Raw genomic sequence first — 12449 nt, forward strand, 5'->3', positions numbered from 1 at the left:
AATTTCAGGGCTTCATCATGACTAATTATGGTGTATAGCGAGCTCACATCAGCTGTTGCTAGAATGCATGATTGCAGTCCCTCTAATGACTCCAAGTATTGTATGACATGCCTCGTATCTCTTATGTAAGCTTCTGTCTGTACCACAAGGACTGTAAATAATAATCAATGTATCGACCTAAACTCAAACAGACCGACTCAATCCCTTTGATAATCATCCTTCTCGGAGGTCTACCTGAATCCTTATGGATTTTAGGCAAAAAATAAATAATAGGAATCCTGCAAGCTACGGGATTAAGGTATAATGCTTCCTTCTTCATAAGTATACCCTTCTTTTATTCTTTCTTAAATAATTTCCCCAATTAATTTTTTTACTCATTGAGGGGGTTCCTATTCAATAACTGATACATTTCTGAATCCGATAACTGCCTCTCCATTTCCCCTTGATAGTAATTCTTGCTCATGATAACCTTTTTGATCCACTGAGGATAGATTGACTTTTTTAATACTCACATTTTCTAGATCATTCACAAGTGAATCACAACCATATTTTTAAACACCTCCAAAATGTTGTTGTCAATATTCAGGGGGTTGAAGACTGATTTACTCTTTTTAGGGTGGAAAAGTGACCATTCCCCAAAAGCCAACCCATGATATTTATCCTTGTTATAATCCCTCAGATTCACCCCGCTCTAGTCCCACTAATAATTACTCCAGGGGTGTACATATACACTTATAAAATACATACACTATATTGTCAGGAGTTTCGGGAGGGATGCCTGCCTTTACACCCACATGAAATTTAATGGCATCCCAGTCTTAGTCCGTAGGGTTCAATATTGAGTTGGCCCACCCTTTGCAACTATAACAGCTTCAATTCTTCTGGGAAGGTTGTCCACAAGGTTTAGGAGTGTGTCTATGGGAGCGTTTGACTATTCTTCCACAAGTGCATTTGTGAGGTCAGGCACTGATGTTGTACTAGAAGGCCTGACTCACAGTCTCTGCTCTAATTTGAGGTGCAGATCAGTCAAGTTCCTCCACCCCAAACTCACTAATCCATGTCTATATGGACCTTGCTTTGTGCACTGGTCCAAATAATTTGGTAGAGGGGGTGTTATGTATGGAGTTGTTTTTAAAGGTTGGGCTTGGCCCCTTAGTTGGAGTGAAGGGAACTCTTAAGGTGTCAGCATACCAAGACATTTTGGACAATTTCATTCTCCCAACTTTGTGAGAACAGTTTGGGGATGGCCCCTTCCTGTTCCAACATGACTGCACACAAGTGCACAAAGCAAGGTCCATAAAGACACGGAGTTTGGGGTGGAAGAACATTTACTGGCCTTCACACCCGACCTGACCTCAACCCGATAGACAACCTTTGAGATGAATTAGAGCGGAGACTGCGGGCCAGGTCTTCTCATCCAACATCAGTGCCTGACCTCACATATGCGTTTCTGGAAGAATGATCAAACATTCCCATATACACACTCCTAAACCTTGTGGACAGCCTTCCCAGAAGAGTTGAAGCTGTTATAGCTGCAAAGGGTGGGCCATCTTAATATTGAACCCTACGGACTGGGATGCCATTAAAGTTCATGTGCGTGTAAAGGCAGGTGTCCCACTACTTTTGAGAATATAGTGTATATAGGAGCTGTTTTTCTTGTCAAAGGACCTGTATTTCTGTTCATCCAATCCTGAGATTTACTTAGCCCTGCCACACAACACAGCACAGACCTATCTGGGAAGACAGGTGACCTGATTTTTCTATGTTGCAGGAAAACTTAGTTATTTTTCCTCTCCTGATCTATAACTAAAAAGTGCAAGCAGGAGCATAAGACTAATGAACTATTCGTGTTTAACTAACTAGATGTCTATTGATGACGCCCTGGAAGGTGGGGCGAAACGCGTCAACGTATTTCCGGTAAACGCCACAACCATTGACGTCACTTCCTAGCACTCGTGGAACGCACGCTAGTCGGCATTCCCGGAAGAGCTGTACTCCGGTTCTGCAGGCTGGTTCTTATATGCGCTTCTCATTTAGTAATTCTGTAAGTCATTAATGACTAATAAAAATTAGGAATACGGACTTCACAATGCGGGCTATTTATTCTTTTTGAGCCACTCAGGATACATGATAAGGTGATCTTGGGAACAAAGTATCATCATCAAGGGGATCTCGTTTGTGTATCTGCTTTGAGCTTAATTGACCCTCAGACTGAAATAGCTGGTGGGGACACAGTAGGGGAGTGAATTACCCGCACTGGTTGTTCTGTTTGAAGCACTCCAGCACCTTCTGAAGCACTTCAGGCACCTTTATTTTGAATATATTGCACTTTATATGGACTTTTTTTAGCACTATTTGCACTTTTTAGAATTATTGCACCATTTATGGATTATTTGTGATATGCACTAGTGCACTTTTTTCGTCAATCTATATACTTATATATTTGTATCTATTTATTGTACACAAAAATCTATATTTATTTATGCACATTATTCTTTGTATTTCACGATCAACAATGTTTATTAATAATTTATCATATTGTAAGCGCTGTTATTATTGTTAGTCATTTATCTGAGTTCTTTACTTGGTGAACAGCAGCTGTAATCTATATATATAACAATTAATTTAAATTATTCATTTAACACTTCACATAGTTATATATATATTTTTTTGCACTTCCATCCAGCGTGGGTTTTAATATTCAACTCTTGAACTATTTGTATTTGTTTTAAATGACAATTTTTGCATTGATATAAATCCTTAGACCCAGTCTGTCCAGACAGTATAGTGACTAGGGATGATCGAACTTTTCAAAAGTTCAGTTCGGCCAAAACATCCGAACTTCCCGAAAGTTCGGCCCGGATTTCAGAACCCCATTGAAATCAATGGGACCCGAACTTCAGTAATCAAAAAACACCATTTTGAAGCCCTAAAACCCAATAAATGTGCCTAGGGTTCTGGGTCATGCCCCAGGGACTATTAATCACTCAAAAAAAAAAGTTCTTAAAAATTTAAATTTTTGATAGAGAGCCAATTATTGAAAAAATTAAAAAAAAAAAAGAGAGATTTTTTTGATTTTGGATTTAGTATCTGGGGGGTCTAAAAGGTGTACCTGTGAAGTTTCAGGTCTGTAGCATGTCCAGAACCATAATTTGTTGTATTAAGTTTGTATTTTGTCACTTAGAACACAGGTTGTTGGCTTCTCGCTTTTCACACCTTGCCGGTTTAATAGCAGGCGTTTTTTTGGGCATTTTTTGGGTTCTTTTGAGGCAGGAAAAACATCTGAACTTGTTTATACGGGTATATATACCACTATACACAAGTTCAGATGTTTTGCCTGCCTCTAAAGAACCCAAAAAAATGCCCAAAAAAATGCCTGCTACTAAACCGGCAAGGTGTGAAGAGCGAAGCCATATTACAGATCTATAATTGCACTAATACAAATTATCTTTTTTTTATGGTTCTGGACATGCTACAGAGCTGAAACTTCACAAGTACACCTTTTAGACCCCCCAGACACAAAATCACACAAAAAAAAGTTCTTAAAAATTGTCATTTTTGATAGATTTTTGATAGAGAGCCAATTATTGAAAAAAAAAAAATGTCTTTGGATTTAGTATCTGGGGGGTCTAAAACGTGTACCTGTGAAGTTTCAGCTCTGTAGCAGGTCCAGAACCATAAAAAAAAAAGATTGTTTGTATTAGTGCAATTATAGATCTGTAATATGGCTTTGCTCTTTTCACACATTGCCGGTTTAGTAGCAAGCGTTTTTTTGGGCATTTTTTGGGTTCTTTGGAGTCAGGAAAAACATCTGAACTTGTGTATAGTGGTATATATACCACTATACACAAGTTCAGATGTTTTGCCTGCCTCCAAAGAACCCAAAAAAATGGCCAAAAAAACGCTAGCGTCAAAAAAAAAAAACAAAAACGCCCAGGTGTGTTGTTGCAGGCATTTTTTTGGGGTTTTTGGAGGCAGGCAAAACATCTGAACTTGTGTACACACTCATACTTATATGTATTTTACACTTAGACAGATATAGGTGTTATAGGAGCGTAACTAGATTAGTGTAAATGATTTCATTAGCGCAAGCATATATTTCTGCTACTATCACACCTATATATGTCTAGGTGTGTATATACATATAAGTATGTGTGTATATATACCCGTATACACAAGTTCAGATGTTTTTCCTGACTCCAAAGAACCCAAAAAATGCCCAAAAAAACGCTTGCTACTAAACCGGAAATGTGTGAAAAGAGCGAAGCCATATTACAGATCTATAATTGCACTAATACAAATGATCTTTTTTTAATGGTTCTGGACATGCTACAGAGCTGAAACTTCACTGGTACACTTTTTAGACCCCCCAGATACTAAATCCAAAGATTTTTTATTTATTTTTTTATTTTATTTTTTATTTTTTTCAATAATTGGCTCTCTATCTAAAATCTATCAAAAATGACATTTTTTAAGAACTTTTTTTGTGTGATTTTGTGTCTGGGGTGACTAAAAGGTGTACCTGTGAAGTTTCAGCTCTGTAGCATGTCCAGAACCATAAAAAAAAAAGATTGTTTGTATTTTGTCACTTAGAACACAGGTTGTTGGCTTCTTGCTTTTCACACCTTGCCAGTTTAGTAGCAGGCGTTTTTTTTTGGCATTTTTGGGGGTTCTTTAGAGGCAGGCAAAACATCTGAACTTGTGTATAGTGGTATATATACCCGTATACACAAGTTCAGATGTTTTGCCTGCCTCCAAAAACCCCAAAAAATGCCTGCAACAACACACCTGGGCGTTTTTTTTTTTTGACGCTAGCGTTTTTTTGGGCATTTTTTTGGGTTCTTTGGAGGCAGGCAAAACATCTGAACTTGTGTATAGTGGTGTATATACACACATACTTATATGTATATACACACCTAGACATATATAGGTGTGATAGGAGCGTAACTATATTGGTGTTAATTATTTCATTAGCGCAAGTCGTTTTTTCTGCTCCTTTCACACCTATATATTTCTCTGTGTTTATATAAACAGACATGGGTGTGTATATATACCCCCTATACACATGTTCAGATGTCATGTCTGACTCCAAACATGTGCTCAAAAAATCACTAGCAACGCCTGCAGCCAAAAAGAATGCTGGCGGCGGCGAAGCCATATTTCAGAAGCGAAAGTGAAACAAGAGAAACTAGCTTTTCTCTATAGCGGTCACCCTGATATGGAAGGGTTTTGTCACCCTGCCATAGCAGTCACTGTCAGTTAACCCTACACTACACTACGGTCCCCTTACACTTAACACTTTCCCTACAGAAACTGAATAAATTAAAGCTAACTAAAGTGTAAAAGAGCACTCTAACTACACTAGATATCCCTTTCCTCACACTAATAAATGCTAAATGACACTTTGTAACACTTTGTAACAGAAGTAACAGAACAGCATTCCACTCTCTTCCATGTCCCGTATAAGAATGCTAGGAATTTGGCGGGGGCTATCTTATATACTGGGGGGCGTATTCACTAATGATTGGATTATGGACCCCCTAGTCACTCCAATCACATTCCTAGCATTCTCCTGCCCCCTCAATTGGCTTTTGCTAATGGTTCTGGTCCAATCATGGGCTTTTAAAGCCCATTTCCTGTCCCATTGCATTTTGGTCGGTTCTGGTTGCCGAATTCCAAACTTTTTGGGCAAAAAGTTCTAAATTCGGCTGAACCTCGAACACCCAATGTTCGGGCCGAACCGATGGTCGACCCGAACCGTTCGATCATCCCTAATAGTGACCTGCTAGCTTGGCACCGTCTGCAGGCTTAACTCTTTAATAAGACAAAGAAGTTGAAGTTAATAATATTTCACTTCAGCCAATTGCAGAACAGAAGATGTTTTTTCAATATTCTGAAGTGTAAGAATACAATGACTTTAGTAAGTCCTGTGTCTGTGATGTAGGAGTGAACTTACATGCTACAAAACAGAAGGGGAGGAAAGAGGGACAAATAAAAATCACATACGGTAGTAAACAAGCTGTAGTTGCCCAAAGCCTCCACTAGATGTCATCATACTACTGAACAATAATAATCTGATGCAGTTCAGTACAACACAGAAGAAAATTATTCATTTTGGGGAAGAAAACATCTCCTGTATCTGTCACTCGGCTCTCTCCTCCTTGCTAGAGCATGAGCACTTCAGCACAGTTGATTGGGATCTTTGCTGCTTCTCTTTTTCCAGTCTAAGCTCTGCTTTACATTGGATTGTAAGAGGTTATTACCAGGTCAAATTTGGGTACTTGTATTTCTTGCAGTGGCAGGCCCGTCCATTGAGGGTGCAGGGGTGCCGCCCCTCCATCCAGGCATCCAGCCCCCTAATCTACATGAAGGGCGCCAGATGCATTGATTTCAATGTTTGTTTTTCTTTTTTTTTTTTTAAGCACCTGATTAGAGCCAGAGGCTCTAATAGGCTTCAAAAAAGGGTGGGCTCGGGCACAGAGCACTGCGCCCTGAGCCCACCCAGTTGTGTGACAAATAGCGAACGAGTATTCGCTATTGCTACACAGATTCTCCTCCCAGGCAATCAGAAAGCGGGTCCTGAGACCTGTTTCCCGATTAGCCGAAAGGAGAAGGCACGCTATTGGCCAAGAAAGGGGGAGAAGACGGCCCCAGAGAAGGAACATGAAGGAGCCTAAGGGGGGAACAAGGTAAGTAAACTGGCGGGGGGGGGAGATGTGGTGGTGCAGGCTGGAGTGATGGGGGGGTCCGCGGCCAGGTCCGTCTGCCACCCCCCGACTGATGGAGCACCAGCCGCCACTGATTTCTTGCATTTGAAATGAATTGAATAATATGTTATTTCAAAACAGAGCTTCTGTAATGTTCTTTTATATCTGCCTGAAGTTCAGCAAGGTCCCTGTGAGCAGGACTTTTAGTAGGATCTCCTCTGGAAAAACTTGATATGTAAATCTGACCTGGGCATCCACCCGCATTGTTTCATTTCCTATTTTAAAGCATCTCAGGATGATACAAAACCATCTGGTTGAAGTTCAGATTTCAGGTTAGGTCTGCCATGTAGATTTCCAAAACTTTATTGTTAATCGACTTCCAAATGTTGGTTCAGCAATAACCATAAAAACGCAACAGAAAACTGCAGCACTCAAGAAAAAAAAAACCATATGCTTCGAGCTTTCATTTTTTTTTTTTTGTTTGTTTCCCTGGTAATCAAGACATTAAGCAAAACCACAATTCAACCTCTTTACTTTTTATGAAAGGAAAAACTTGTCTGCACATCGACCAAGCGTAATATTGCCTAAGCCTCCCTCTGCAACTATAACGCTTTTATCTCATCTTAAAGGATGTCATTTTTTTTTACTTGTTTTTAACAAATGCTGTATCCCCACTTTCTATGAGGCTTTGGCTGGTTAGGAAGGTCTAGACAGGTGGCAAATGTTTTTCAGTCTGTATGCTTATTGTATCTTCTCTTACATCCTCTAATCACACATCATGCTATGTAAAGTAGAACTCCACCTAATTTTTATTTTTCAAAAAAGATAGAGGAATATTTAGATCTTGTATTGGGTCCTTACTACTGTTCATGTCCCTGGCAGATAAATCTCCCCACCCTCAGTCTTTCAGTGGAATACAGAGCTGAACATTCGCTTAAAGGGTAACTCCACTTTTGTTGGAAAAAAAATGCCAAATAAAGAAAAAAATAATATAGCGAATACAATTATGACACAAGTCATATTGTAATTAACTGTTATTTAAAAAATACAGTTCCTTTTCAATTTGTAGCCGCTGTAATTTTCTGAAAATGCAATGCAATATTGCTACATGGAGTTTTTCTGTAGACAGAATGTGTACAGAACGTCCCCTAGAAACATAAATTCCTGCTTGTGCGATTGGCTTACTGATTTTCCCAGAAGTCTGCACTTGATGCCAGTCAGATTTCAGGCATCCCCTACAACAAAAAGGTAATTTGTATGGTGAGATACTCCCAATAAGAACACATCTAAAGGGATGCAGGCCCCGCAGCTTTCCTCATTAGTGCCCTGCAGCTGCACAGCTGATTGATAATTATGAAACTACTCCCATTAGACTCACTCAGCACGGAGGCACAGAGGAACAAACAGGAGTGAAGCTTACTCAACTTGGAGGTAAAAGTATGCATGCAGAAAAGTCTACTGAGGTGCAGTAGTGAATTTCAGACAGTTGGCTACCGATGGGGGGGGGGGGGGGTGGCATAAAAAAATGATAAGAAAGTAGCAGGAGATAGTCAAGGAAGCTGTAGAGAGGAAGGAGGAAAAGAAGGGTAACAGGGGAAGGAGGAACTCCAGGTGTCCCTAGCCTGAACCTAGTAGAGCTTATCAATAAGCCAAAGGTGACAATACCAATCAAGGGAATAAGAGAGATTACTCAAAGTTGGGCGAGTAAAGTCTATTATTAAGAAGTGGTCAGAGAGGCTATCAAGAGGCTTTTGGACACTCTGAAGCAGTTGCAGGAATTTATGACAAAGAGTGGTCATTGTGTGCATATGACAACAATATCACAAATTCTCCACCAATGTGGCTTATATGGGAGGGTTGCAGGAAAAAAGCAATTCTTAAAGAAATGCCACATGCAGTCACGACTGAGCTTTGCCAAAACATAGCTTGAAGATTCTGAGGCCACAAGGAAAAAGGTGTTATGGTCAGATGAGACTAAAATTGAAATATTTGGCTTTAACACCAAATGATATGTCTGGCAGAAATCCAATACAGCTCACCATCCAAATAACGCAATTCCTAAAGTAAATCAAAGGGGTGGCAATATCCTGTTATGGGGGGTGTTTCTCTGCAGCAGGGACTAAAGCACTTGTCAGGATAGTGTCAGTAACAAGTGTGACAAGAAATAATGTGCCCAGCCTGCTAATCTGGGCACCAGATCAGCAGGCTGGGCAGTGGGCAGAGGCACATTAGGCTGGGTAGTGGCCAGAGGCACATCAGGCAGGGCAGCAGGTAGAGGCACATCAGGCTGGGCAGCAGGCAGAGGCACATCAGGCTGGGCAGCAGGCAGTGGGCACCAGATAAGCAGGCTGGGCAGCAGGCACCGGATCAGCAGGCTGGGCAGCATGCACCAGATCAGCAGGCTCTGCAGAAGGCACTGGATCAGCAGGCTGGGCAGTAGGCACCGAATCAGCAGGCTGGTCAGCGGGCATATTATATACAAGGTGTGTCTATTAAATAACAAAGCAGTCCGAACTGGTTATAACTAAATGCATGGTGACCTTGAATATATTTGAACCTGCATGACAAGCAGCAACACTCTATGATGTTCAGTTGATTGTGAGTCGCCATTTAGTTTGGTTGTGTTTTCTGTAGTATGCCAAAAATCGTCATCACCAAGAATGAAAAAAGCTTGTCAAAGCAAGTCAAAATTCAAAGCCATGCTCATTGTGTTTTTCGATATCAAGGGTGTAATTTTGAAAGAATGGGTTCCAAAAAGGGCGCAACCAGCATTATTATCAGGAAGTTTTGATAAAGCTGACAGAAAGAGTCAGAAAACAACAGCCACAACTGTGGGAAAATGGTTTCATTCTTCAGGACAAAAACGCCTGCTCACACTGCACTTCACTTTCTGTAAAGCAGTTTTTGACCAACAAGCACATTACTACACTTGAACATCCTCCATATTTTCCCAATTTAGTACCATGTGACTTTTATCTTTTTCCTAAAAGTTAAATCAGTGCTTAAAAGGAACACGTTTTGAGTCAGTTGATGCTGTAAAGAAGAAAACGGCAGATGTGTTGAAACAGCTGACAGAAATTGATCTTCTCCATGCCTTCGTCTAGTGGAAAACAAGATTGCAGCAATGTATTAGTGAAAATGGGGAATATATTGAAGGGGACAAGCCTTAAATTTGTAATACATTTAAAAAAAGGTGAGTTATTTATTCAGTCTCGTTATTTAATAGACACAACTCGTATATAACCAATAACCTCCAATCACCAGCAAAGAAAAATATATAACCTCCTCAGGATGCATATTGCCACAAAGAGCAAAACCAAGATGACTTCCCTGTGCAGCCACCTCTGGTCGGGACTGGCCTTGCTGTTATGTCAGTAACAAGTGTAACCAGAAATGTGTGGATGGCCACAGAGAATATCAGGCACAAATACAGTGTAAAAGAGTATCATTTATTTAAAAGATAAGTGAACCACATAAACGTAAACACACCTTCAAAATACCAAACTGAGTAAAACAAACCAGATAGTGATACATAAAGAACAACTGCCTAAACCAAATATATACAGGTAATAGGGAAGGCAAAGCGTAATCGTAACAGAGCCTGGGTCATACACAGCAGATCAAGCAGAGGTAGCTGGGAGCAAGACTGGACAGGGAGAGGGTAAGAGGAGATGGAAAGAGCAGATGGGAAGGTATCAGGCTGCAGAGTTGGGATCAGGGTCCAGGAAACAGGAAACAGGAAACAGGATGCAGGATACAGGAATACTGGAACACAGGTCAGGAGCACATGGAGACAACACCAAGGCAATGAGGAAGAGCATGCACAGTGTTTAAATACACTTCCTGCAAACAGCATCAGGTGATGACTGATTGCATGAGATGAGGTCAGCTTCTGGCTGCTGAGGGATACCCGCTGGTGGACACCGGAACTGCAGGCTATAGATGTGGGAGCCACAGTGCTACCAGCAGGTGAACCCTTTCCTGACAAATAGGGGTAAAATGCCATAAAATTCTTGAGAAAAATCTGCTGCCCTCTTCCAGAAAGTCAATGGGAAGACGATTTAACTTCCATGACAATGACGCAAAGCACACAGCAAAAATTACCACACAGTGGTGAAGGAGAAAAATGTGAATGTGCTTGCATTGTCAGAGCCCAGACTTAAACCACATTGAAAATCTGTGGAATGACTTGAATACTGCAGTCCACAAACGGTCACCATCAAGTTTAACAGATTTTAAGCATTTGTGTAATGAAGAGTGGGCAAATATTGCAAAGTATAAATGTGCAAAGTTAGTAGAGACATATCCCAACAGGCTAAAGGCTGGAATTAAAGCAAAAGGTGGTTTAACAAAATACTGACACACGGGGGTAAACTTTTTTCCAACTCAGCAATTCTATTTTTGATTTTTATTTTTTTTTTAATTCTGACATGTTGGTGTTACATATTTCACTTGAATGTCATGGGTTGCACTAGTAAATACAGCTGTATAAAACAAACAATGTGCCTTTCTTCAATTTAGGCTGCAAAGCAACAAAATGGGATTATTTTAAAGGGGGGGGGGTAATTCTTTTCTATACCCACTGTATCTAGGCCCTAGCAGAGACTGGCATTGGGTGTGCACAGGAAATGCTGCCAGCTTCTGATAGATTTCCAATATACCACATAGCAGCATTTGTGCGCATGCATGCAAATCCATCACACATGTGTATGTATGCCATACAGTTGAGGCTTATTAACACATTGCCACCTGGGATAGCTATGACGTAGCTATTCCAGGGGGCAGTGGGGCCCACCCTAGGCCAGAAACCCAGAAGTACTGCTTTGCAGCACAAAAAGAAACAAAATGGTAAGAAATAGAAAAAATTTATACTTCGATGTTGGAGTGCCGCCTTAAGAGGGTGTGGCCTTTTAAGATCTTACATTCACTGGGGTTTTTTAGTATGTGAGTAAGAAGATTCAACCCATGTATTTCAGGTAAATAAACAAGTGCTGTGCTATATAAACCTTACCAAGTATAAACCTTGTAAATGCAAACAAAACAGTGTAAATACTGTATATATTCAATATAGCGCAGCACTTGTTTATTTATTTGGTTTGTTACACAATGTTTTGTGAATTGTGGTGCCAGCAGCTTTGTGTTCCAGAATATTAGCGCAGTATTCACTGTATTAGATTTGCCATGTATTTCATGCAATAGTTCTTTGATTGAACCAATTATATTGCTGTTTCAATATATTTATGTAAAATGTGGTGGCTTAATGTTTGGGTCCAATTGTAATAAAAGTAGAACTGAAGGCAAAACTTCTTCTTTTTTTTTTTTCATTTGAAGGGTTACAACCCCTGTCAGATTTTTTTTTCGTATCTGTGTCCCATTGTGGAGATTTTCCTTCACTTCCTGTCCCATAGCCAAACAGGAAGTGAGAGGAAATTCCTGCAAATTAAGGGAGTTCCTTGGGGACCCCCAGGTCACCAGAACTAGTGTCCCCATTGGAAGATTTCCGCTCTGGGGACAACCCAAAATGTAGAATATTCTTTTTCTTTCACTTGCAATGATAATGGTGAACAGGATAAATAGAGAGAGTGAATCCCCTAAACGGGGGGGGGCACTGACAGCAATAAAAACTGACAAGTGTTCTAATCCCTATCCACTCCATCCACAACTAGAAAAAGAAAAGTTTTGCCTTTAGTTATACTTTAAATAAAATATGGGTTAATGTGTGTCCATGCTGCTACTGATAAT

This window comes from Pelophylax lessonae, assembly GCF_965119305.1.
Source record: "Pelophylax lessonae genome assembly, chromosome: 4".
NCBI lineage: Eukaryota > Metazoa > Chordata > Amphibia > Anura > Ranidae > Pelophylax > Pelophylax lessonae.